Here is an 11,054-nt window from a genome sequence, read left to right as displayed (position 1 = left end):
AGTGCTCAATGTACTTGCCAATGGCTGCTAATGGGGAATGAGAGACAGGAGCATTCGGCTTTAAGTTAACGCGCCCGCTGCGATCCCCATTAGAAGCCGTTGGCATGTACATTGAGCACCATCTGACAAGAAAGGGTTGCTACGTTATTGTCGCTGGCTGTACCCTCCTAAGCTTAAGAAAGGTTTAGCGAGCATTGAGCCGCAGTGCCATGAATACGGTAAACTAGTATATACCATGATTGAACTCGAGGTGGTTGAAGGTGGGAAGTAGATACGAAGCACAAGCCGTAAGAAAGTAAAAGGCGAATTCTCCTGTCTCTCATTTCCCATTAGCAGCCATTGGCATGCATATTGAACACTATCTGACAGGAAAAGTTTGCTACGTTATACTCGCTGGGCGTAACCTCCTTGGTTTTAGAAAGGTTTAACGAGCGTTAAGTTGCAGTGCCATGAATACGGTAAACTAGTATATACCATGATTGAACTCGAGGTGGTTGAAGGTGGGAAGTAGATACGAAGCACAAGCCGTAAGAAAGTAAAAGTCGAACTCTCCTGTCTCTCATTTCCCATTAGCAGCCATTGGCATGTACATTGAACAGTATCTGACAAAAAAGGGTTGCTACGTTATGGTCGCTGGCTGTAACCTCCTTAGTTTAAAAAAGGTTTAGCGAGCGTTGAGCCGCAGTACCATGAATACAGTGAACTAGTGTATACCATGAATGAACTCGAGATGGTTAAAGGTGGGAAGTAGATACAAAGCGCAAGCTGTAAGGAAGTAAAAGCCGAATTCTCCTGTCTCTTATTTCCCATTAGCAGCCATTGGCATGCACATTGAACACTATCTGACAGGAAAAGGTTGCTACGTTATACTCGCTGGGCGTAATCTCATTGGTTTTAGAAAGGTTTAGCGAGCGTTGAGCCGCAGTGCCATGAATACAGTGAACTAGTGTATACCATGAATGAACTCGAGGTGTTGAAAGGTGGGAAGTAGATACGAAGCACAAGCCGCTAGAAAGTAAAAGGTGAATTCTCCTGTCTTTCATTTCCTATTAGCAGCCATTCGCATGCACATTGAACACTATCTGACAGGAAAAGTTTGCTACGTTATACTCGCTGGGCGTAACCTCCTTGGTTTTAGAAAGGTTTAACGAGCGTTGAGTAGCAGTGCCATGAATACGGTAAACTAGTATATACCATGATTGAACTCGAGGTGGTTGAAGGTGGGAAGCAGATACGAAGCACAAGCCGTAAAAAAGTGTGCTTGTGCCACCTCTAGTTCAGTCTTTGGAATGTCCGCTGGATGGCGGTGCTTTTTATGGGGAATATATGATGAAAAGATGTGAGATGGTGGTACTTGGAGTGTTGAATAGATGGACGAAAGGACGCACAGACAGATGCTTGGACGAACGCAGGGATGGACGCACGAACAGACGCACGCACGGACGGGTGGATGGGCGCATGGACGGTCACACAGACTTACGCATGGACGGACGGAAGCAATAACGAATGTACGGACGAATGCTTCGCCCCACTCTCCATCATTCACTCCGTGGATATGCTGCCAATTTTTTTCGCGTATGTTTTGACACCTTTTTCACCTCGAATTTTATTTTTCTTGCACGCTAATGTAGAGTGGAGTCCCTGAAAATGACGAAGACCGTGTTACGCAATAAATTGACTATTTTTTAAAAATCCTGACCCCCAAACTTAAATCGATTGGCTATACTTTAAAGTGAACTGATATATTTTCGCATCGAGTTTTACAGCTTGTTTCAATGTAATACCCAAATTTCCGCGATCGCCATAACGATTATAATCGCCTCCTTGACACGCTGATTGTGCATGCAGTGGTCGCGGAGATTTTTGTATATAGAGTAATGAAAATGAGCTATCTCCTGTTTGCAGGGAAGTGCTTGGCTATGACACTTACTTGTAATTAAGTTACATTTGAAGACGCAAACATCACTGAGATTCTTCAAGTAGTTGTTGTGAATCCGCACCAGCCAAACACACCGGTACTTTTTGAAAAATCGCAATGTGCAATCTCAATTTTAGGTAATAACTTTCGGCGAAGAAACACCCCGAAGCTCTGTTCCCTCTTCGTGCTGGACTACTAAATCAACTTGCCTCACTAGCAGCTAATCATTGCTCATACTTGCATCCTGAGGCAAAACTAAGCGGGTGCAAGCACGAGGAGACAACACGGCAGCGGTAGGCGACGGAGTCGGTAGGTACCCGGACATGTCGGTGGCACAATTCGGAAGTGACAAAGGGGCGCTGCGTGACGCACGTGCACACTATGTGTACTTGCGATGGCAGCCGTCGGGGCTCAAGCTGGGAGGACAGACGCATGCCCTCGTCCGTCGCACGGGAGGCCCGGCGGGGGGGAAGCTAGAGGTAGTCTTTGAGGAGGTGGGGCAGTGGCTAAATGTACGTGACACTTGCTGACACTTTATTTTTTTTTCGTACGAGCCTTGAGACCAGACCACTTCAATCAAGTAATAATTATTTATCAGTTTGCTAAGTGAATGCTTAATAAATTGTTCACTTTTTATTGCCGCTTCAAAGAGGAGAATGGATTAGAAAAAAACTCTTATCGTACTGCCAAGAATGTTATCAATCAGCTGCACGTCACTTTTAACCATTGACAATTATTTCCTTCAAGACAGAAAATTTTAGGGTCGCTTTTTCATTTCTTTCATTGGAAAAATGAATCCACTGTATTTGCCCCTCGAGGTGGACGAATAGGGGCAAGGAGCTCAAGCAATGGCGCTGGTCACATATCTCTTGAAGTACAGGTATACGTCAGCGTATTTCGGATGTTTGATTATTGTTCAGAAGTGAGGACCCAACGTCCGGGTGCATGACTGTGGAAGGATACATGTCCCAATTTTCACTACAATTATCCTGCATCCACCGGGAGCCACCATTATACGAAAGACAAGCTACCCCGTGAGCCTTATACGGGTGACGTGAAGCTAAATGGTCTGATTTCTAAAATCGCTAGAGCCAACGTAGCCGTATATAAGGGGAGGCGGATAATTAACTTTTTCATGTGCAGAACTTTATTTTTGGCGGGAAACAGATTCATTTGAAAAAATGTCGGCATACTTTGCGGAAAATGATTTTCTTGCAAGAAATAAAAAAGGCAATTTTAGTTCAAAAGATATGAGGGTGTCACCTAAAGTGACCACATTGCATGTAGGGTTCACTGGTAACTCCCGGTGCAAGTACAGCTCCTTATTTCTACGGTATTTAGCGTTTAGCATAAGACATGCTCTCCTGCACTTTCAACTTAGTATGAGCAGCATATACTTAAATATATATAAATATAGATCGGCTCTACGGTCTAACGCGCCTTGATGACGACGGCAGCCGGAAGAAAGCAAACGTAACATATGACACATTCAAGTCCAAACGCAGTAGTGTCATCTCTGTCGGATTGCCAAAAGCTTTAAAATATGCCGCATTTAAAATCCGACACACGGGGCTCACATGTTTCAAGAGAAAAATAATAAAAACAAGGTGGTTACCTCGGGTGACCATCATGCTGGAAAGAGTGTTAAGGAAATCCTATGGTCCGGGTGTCTCAAGTGCTTTTGAAAATACAAATTCGTTTGATTGGGTCCGATGACACATGCGCTATAATAAGGGAACACACCACGCATGTAGAAGTCGACGAAGAAAAAAAAAAGTACTGAAAGAAAAAAGATGTGGAGGTGCTGGGTATCGATCCCAGTACCTCTCGCATGCTAAGCGAGCGCTCTACCATCTGAGCTACACCCCCGAACAGCACCACAGACACAGAAAGAGTGGTGTGAAACACGCACTGCGTGGCTTCTAGAATGCCGTCCTTTCCTTCGACCCAGATTGAATCCGGTTGCGGGCCCACGCGACGTTTCGCAACCTGTAGCTGCGATGAATCTCTTCATTGAACGAGTTCCGCCGTCTCGTGCAACATGTCTCTGTTTCTGATGACGGATGCTGGGTGAATGTTGCATGTGCTGATGTACAATTTTTTTAGTTCGCTATGGAGTAGATAGTCTGTCATGACTATTGTCCCGAAACTTGCGTGTCTGCGTTCGCTTACGTCACCTATCGGATGCGTAAGCCAGTGTCACTCGCATGTTGATGCCCACTACGAATCGTTCTAGTGTCTTCACACACTCGCGAACTGCCAATAAAGCACGTGTTCTCTCTACTGCATCTTGGTCAGGCAAAAAGCCTCTCATTCGGTTCCCTGGTCACGTGAGCAGTGACACTCATGAAATCATTCCTAACGAGCTTGTACACTCCCAGTTGCGAGGTCCCACCCGCCGCACCTGTAATGCGCACTCGAAGCCGAGGGAGGGCAGGATCAAAGGCACCATCTTCTCACATTTAATGTCAACAAATGCGCCAAAAGTTTCCGCTTCCACACCCACACCTAAACAGACCACAGACAATCAAACTGGTAATGGTACAGGATGACACGTATTCATTTCCGTTTATTTCTTCAAATTTAATAGAAGGCATAGACTCGGCCTGTGCGCGTTGTGGATATTCGAGGTACACACTTCAGCACATGCTCTGGCAGTGCCGTGACTTCCGTGGCGGCTCAGCGTAATAGACGGAGGAAGACTGCCTCCGGCTCCTCACCAGCTCCGCCAAGGGAGAGCAGCTCAGGGCTGTTCTGAGAGCCCGCGAAGCCGCCGAGAGTGTCAACCTCCTCCCCTCTTTCATTGTGGGAGCGGCTCGCAAACGGTACCCCCTGACGGGGGCACTCCTCATCTGCTCTGGACCGAACAGTTATGCAGTTATGTGTATGTCTGTCTGGTGAAGATGATAATGATAAGCATATATGTTAGTGAGGGTATATGAGGAAACCAGACCATATCTCTGTATTCGAAGATCGGCCAGACAAATGGTGTGGAACACTGCGTACCATTCCAGAAATCATATGATGTCCCGTCCGCACGCTTTTTCAGTATCTAGGACAAGAAGAAGACTAAAAGCGCCAGCGTCTGTCATGACGTGTAGGTCTACAGCAGAAACAGACCATGAAGAATCCTGAAATATACGAGTTTGTTGGCACTGTTTCGAGGACCAATTGAACCGAGTGAACGAGGACCAATAACAGGGAAGCACCCATTCTGATATTAATCTGCGTTACTTGCCCTCGTTCAATTTGCGCTGAAAAGACTCCTCAGTTATGGAACTCGGGAAGACGTCCACTGCAACGCTAAAGACCCCTACCGTGGACCCACTGTGTGCGCGTGAGTGCGACGCTTTACCGTACGAGCGCCGTGCGCACCATGCAGTTCGTGACAGCGTAGCGCTTCGATGCATGCACCCGAATCGTCAAAAAAAGTGACGTACTTTGTAATCAGTGGGGTACTGGTTATTTTGAAATAAATTTCACAGGAGAAATAATTACAACTATTTTTACTTCAACTGAGAAGAAATTCAAGCGTTTCAAATTTACAGCAAGATGTTGTAGACTACAGGTAATTCATTACATGTATCGTACTATGTACAACTCTACCTGCGCAAGTGATGCATGAGGACTCCGAAAAAAAAACACACAACGTAAGGAAAACATGCACAACGTTACACATATCCGTGTTTTCACGCAACAAAGAACGGGTCAATAGGTCTTGCACTTACACACGAAGTTATCTTGCCGATGCTGGAAGGCAAAACAAAATATTAATGTGATAGCGTTAAACAGCTTGTTCCGTAGAAAATCCGGTGTCGGCTGTCGGTGTGGATGTCGTTTCTTAACAGCGAAAAATCAGCGCTGTCGGTGAGCAAACAACCGATAATAATGCCTGTAAATAATTAATTATATATTTCGGTCCGAGTAAGAATAGAACCCAAGCCTTTTGCGTGGAACGCAGTAGCTGTAGCGTTATTAATTGAAACTGCTGCTGCTGCTGCAAAAAAAAAAAAAAACGCTGCATGAATGTCACGTAGTGGGAAGCGTCTCCTATACGCGTGTATATTTTTGCGCGGCAGAAGTGTAGAATAGCTCCAGGCGTCAAAACATGTGAATTGGGCACTGATGGCGTGTTGTAATGGTCAATGCATTAAAAAGTGTTCATATTTTATTACCATCAGCAGCAAAAGCATGAACAAAATTAACATCTGCATAGATTTGCGTATTGTCTCACAAACATGTTGTGGGCTGTTCGCTGATTCACAAAAGGAATAATCAATGCGTTCCAGTAGCTACTCTAGGGTAGTTTGAAACAACCGATGTTACGTGCACACAAGTTTGTTTCCTTGCTGAACGCTGGAGGTATCCACCGACTGTCGAAACCGGGAAAGCAATTTTGAAGACCACGCTTGAACCAGTTACGCTGTCGCGCTCTACTCTTGAAGGCGAGGCTGAGGCGTTCTTTAGGTTTCAGGCATTTATTTTTGCGTTCTCGACAAAGTAGAGAAAGATTGCATGGCGAGCTTCTCGTCGAACTACCTCTTATGCTTCACTAGTCTGATTAACAGGGCAGACACACCGCTGCATTGCTTTACTCGTTTATATATATATATATATATATATATATATATATATATATATATATATATATATATATATATACATATATATATATATATATATATATATATATATATATATATATATATATATATATATATATATATATGTTCATTCATTTATTCATATATATTACTTTATTCATCCATTTCCTTTTAAGCAATGTTATTTTCTTTTAAATTCGCGTTAGAGAAAGTTTATACCAGAATGATCACAATTCAAGAGGTGTTTACTTAGCTTGATTTGCAAAATATAATTTTGCAAATCAAAATACTTAAGACACGATGAACGTATCTAAAAAGCCACGCTAAAACAAACTAACAAAGAGCACCACCATAGGCTGAGCACACATTTTTCGGGCCATTTTGGCTGCATAATAAAGTTTTTCTGATGTCTTTAGCACATCACATGGGAGCGGTGGTTTCAAACAACACATGGGAATGAATAGATTTGACACCTCACGTTGAGTCTAGCTCTGAGTGTGAGGCAGGTTGCAGCGAAAAGCTGCGGCAAACTCTGGGAGCTCCTTTACGGGTTTGTTGCACCGTCGCCTAGGATCACCGTACAACAGATCCACAGAGCGATCACTAGAGCAGAGTGCGTAGCACGATGCGACGAATAAAGTCTGTCCTGAGCAGGGCTTGACAACCTTGCATGTGCACTGCTCAAGTCCTGCACGCGGCCAGCCTGTATGCGAACAGGGCAGCCAGAACTGCCTTGATGTCCACGTGGTACGGTGGCCAGTCTGACAGTACAGTGTCGTTCGAAAGTCGTATATGTCCCACGTGGCTTCTACTACGGCTTTGGTTGTACATCAGCTCATGAAACAGGCCTCTGAGCATTTCGTCCACAATCAGTCGGCCAGCGCCACCGTAGTTGACGGCTAGTGGAAGGTCTGAGTGGTACAGAGGAAACACATAGTAGTCCTGGGCAATTGTTAGTGTGCCGTGGAAGCTCCATCGTTGGCTCTGTAGGGAGCCCGGCTTGAGAACGTTAGTAATGTCTTGCTGTTGTAGCCTCCATCGTCCGGCTATTAGATTTAACCAGTCGATGCAAAAACGAGCTCTTCGTGATGCTTCTGGCAGCACCCCAGCCAGGAAGCTGTCGCCGTTCCACTGGATGTCGAGGCTGTGGGCACGGAGCTGAACGAATACGTTACTTCGACGCACCACAGCATCGTTGAGGACACTTCTCACGTCTCGAATGAAAGAATCATATTCCAGATGTAAAGTAATCAGACTCAGCCATCCGGTACCTACTGCATTCTCAATCTCGAAAAGACAGCGGCACGCATGAGCCGATCGAGGCAGACCTGCGATCTCCAGTGTGACGTCCGCGATTTCCCTGTGGGCCATCCAGCCAAGCTCGTGGGCGACGCGAAGACCCAGGCTCAGTGTGAGCGCCTGTTGTGTCTCGACACCGAGTCCCAAAATGTAGACAACAGAGCGCAAGAGACCCACGTTTGCCACTTCTACGACGTCGTAGGATGAAAAGCGTCGTGCCCACATTAGGTACTCGTTGAAGAGCAGGACCAGACGACCAGTTGGAAAGGGGAGAATCGCTGTCTCGGTAAGGTCACAGTTTGACATTCGTACTATGCTCGGCTCAGGCGCTGTCATGGCTGGCGCTAGCGTGTCCAGTATGAGTTTGTTGATCGCCTCGATGGTGGATATGATATCGGCAGAGCGTGGCGCTAAAACGTCGGAGAGGCGCAGCATTCTTCGAACGTACTTTTGGTAGTGGAGCGATCGCGTCGACCCCGTTGGATGGCCGACGAATAGCCGCATGGTAGCGATCCATGAACACAAAGCCGCTCTGGGAACAATTTTCAGCACCGGCTCAGAGCTCTCCACGCTAAACAGAGACAGCCTGACGTTGACTTGGATCCACAAGTGAATGTTCCAGTTTCCAGAGAGGTGGAGAAGAATCGCTAATGGGTCCCAGGGGGATTTTTCTGGCCATGGCTGATCGTGTTCGGCCATAAACCTCTTCAGATCTTGCAGGCTGTTCTGCAGGTGATCTTGCAGGTTGATCATGCGGACTTTGCCAGGGCGGCTACCTTCTTTTCGACACTCGCCGTGGACGAAAAGTTTCGGGCCTGTTTCAGGCCATCGTGGGAAGCCCGCTCGACCGCATCGAGCACAGGCTTGTACATCGAGTCTTTAGCCACGTCAACGAGAGAGATCAGATGATGTTGGTGCTTCCAACGATCGCAAACAAACCCGTAAAAGTTCTTACAAGGGTCTTGGGACTTGTTAATGGAGGTTATAATGGCAGCCATGTATTGCTGGCATGCCATTTCGTCGCAGCCAGAGAAGAGTGGTAGGTCTGCGTGGTCCGCGTAGATCTTCCTTTTGCTGGCGTGGAGGATGTCACGATACTCAATACGGATCGAGATAGTCGAGCTAAGGTAAACCACAAGAGCGACGCTACAGAGGACTGCCGTGGCGGAAAGGATAGTCTGCAATCTTTCGTTCAAGTACCAGTTCCCTCGACGAAGCTCAACTTCGGCGCCGTTGCGTTCCTGCGATCGTGAAGGCAAACGCAGAAAAATCACTTCATACAGCGGCTTAAACGAGTAGAGTACTTTAGTACGTCGTGATTTTTAGTGAATGTTTTCGCCGTTGTTTTAATGTTATAGTACTAGCCGCATCAGACATCCAGTACATACTGTCGATTGAGGACATGTGAGCAAACAAAACAATTAACCTTGCGGGCCTCTTCTAAAGAGATTTTCAACGTTTAAGAAAACGTGATGCTACCGAGCTTCACTGGCTTCTTCAGGAATGAGACAGCCTGGGTTGTGCACGGCTTAAATGCGATTGCTTGTCGTGTGTGCGAGGTTTGCCATGACTCGTCGCAAGCCCTGCAATTGGAGAGATGGCAATGTCTCCGTAGAGTGCTTAGTGTTTCCCGCTGTCAGCTGAAAGTGCCAGGATTCGAGGAGGTGCCGCCGGGCGAAGGTTCCTTTTATTTTCCAGGATCACCGCATAGTCGGGACTTATATTGAGGTCAAACCACACGCAGTGTTCTGCCAATGCGCTACATTCACTATTCAATTGTGGGGGTCATTCTGGTGCGGCCTCATTCTTTTATAGAACTTCTTGGTTACCTAATGTATAGAAGCGGGGCAGTCGGTGCGCGTCATATGGTACATGACGCCCTGAGCTTTTTTACGGAGGTGTTTGAACTTCAGGCCGAAGGATTAAATATACTGATGTTGTGTTGATGGTTTGTGCGCATACACCACCACCACCAGCAGTTTCATCCCTCAGCCTAAAAATTACTCACCTGCAGTAAAAGCTAAAGGCGTCGTCTACCGGATGCGTGTTTGACAACCTTACGCTGGAGAACGCACGCGAGAGAGGGGAGACGCCCATGTCGTCCTCTACGGCGCTCATTGGCAGCGGAAACCACGAACGTCATTTCCGCGTTCAGTTAAATTTTTTTCTGTTTTTTGCGGTCACAGCGCCAGCAGCCAAGGCCACCGCGGACTCGCCGGTAATAATGAGCGCAGCTGTGTGTGGTGTGTTTTGTGAATCAGATTGCTTTTGGGTTTTTTCCGAACTACCTAAACCTTAAGTAAAGAGCATCGGGCAAACTGCGTCGGGGGTTTACTGACAGCAGTTGTGTGAATAAGATTGCTTTTGGGTTCTTTCCGAACTACTGATACGCTAAGTAAACAGTCTCGGGCAAATTGCGTAGACAGACTGCCCATAGGACGCATTTGTTTGCCACAGCATCGCTAGCATCAGGGCTCACTTTTTCCCGTTGATACCGCAGCATCTTTATCACGGCCCTTAAACGTATGTCAAGTTTTCATCCGGTCGGCTTAGTACGCTGTTGCAGGTACGGCCGTACGTCACCGTTCATGTACTGACCGATTTCGAGGCTACCGACGGTATTGCCTACATCATATATACATATTGTTAGTAATTGCGAGTTTTAATTATCATGTGCTCATAATACGCCCCAGTCAGTTTTTACCTGCAGAGAGAGCGGCGCAAAAACGTAAAACAGTTGTTCAATCACTGAGTTTGCCCTGTTTTGAAATAAACTGCCTAGCTTCTTGGCTTCGCAGTGTCGGTTCGTGATGCCTGCCGCAGATTTGCGGATTTTGTGCAACAGTCATTCTCCATAATAGTGCCCGTGTATAACTTGCAGGAGACCGTGGGTGATATTTGAAGCAAAATCAGAGAGATATGAGGATGTTGCAGTGCAAAACAAAACTCAGATTTGTCAACTTGTGGCTCCCAACTGTATCACTGTGATGGTACTGAGCAGCTTAATACAATGGCGAAAAAAAAGATACATCGGAGGCAGATGGTGCAAAAGGAAACTGAATGATAGTTAAGGGTGGCTTTAGTTTTCAATACATTGCTGCAACAGTATGTTCGTTTATGCGAAATGTTCTGGTTGTATTACTTCCAAGGCACGAGGGCGCTGCCGGAGGGAGTAGAAAATTCAACGCACACAAATAAAGTAAGCATTAGTAGTTTCTAACTTTACAGTGTTA

At 46.2% G+C, this 11,054-nt stretch overlaps 1 non-coding gene across 1 annotated transcript; it reads right to left on the bottom strand.

Annotated features, from left to right (window-relative positions):
• Nucleotides 1-3,714: 3,714 nt before the first annotated feature.
• TRNAA-AGC (transfer RNA alanine (anticodon AGC)) lies at nt 3,715-3,787 on the bottom strand. The gene has a single exon. It is a non-coding gene; the product is annotated as a tRNA-Ala (tRNA).
• Nucleotides 3,788-11,054: the final 7,267 nt, after the last annotated feature.

The sequence above is a fragment of the Rhipicephalus microplus genome, chromosome 2 (assembly GCF_043290135.1).
Source record: "Rhipicephalus microplus isolate Deutch F79 chromosome 2, USDA_Rmic, whole genome shotgun sequence".
Lineage (NCBI taxonomy): Eukaryota > Metazoa > Arthropoda > Arachnida > Ixodida > Ixodidae > Rhipicephalus > Rhipicephalus microplus.
Note: the sequence above shows the minus strand (reverse complement) of the source record. Positions and strands in the feature narration are given on the sequence as shown.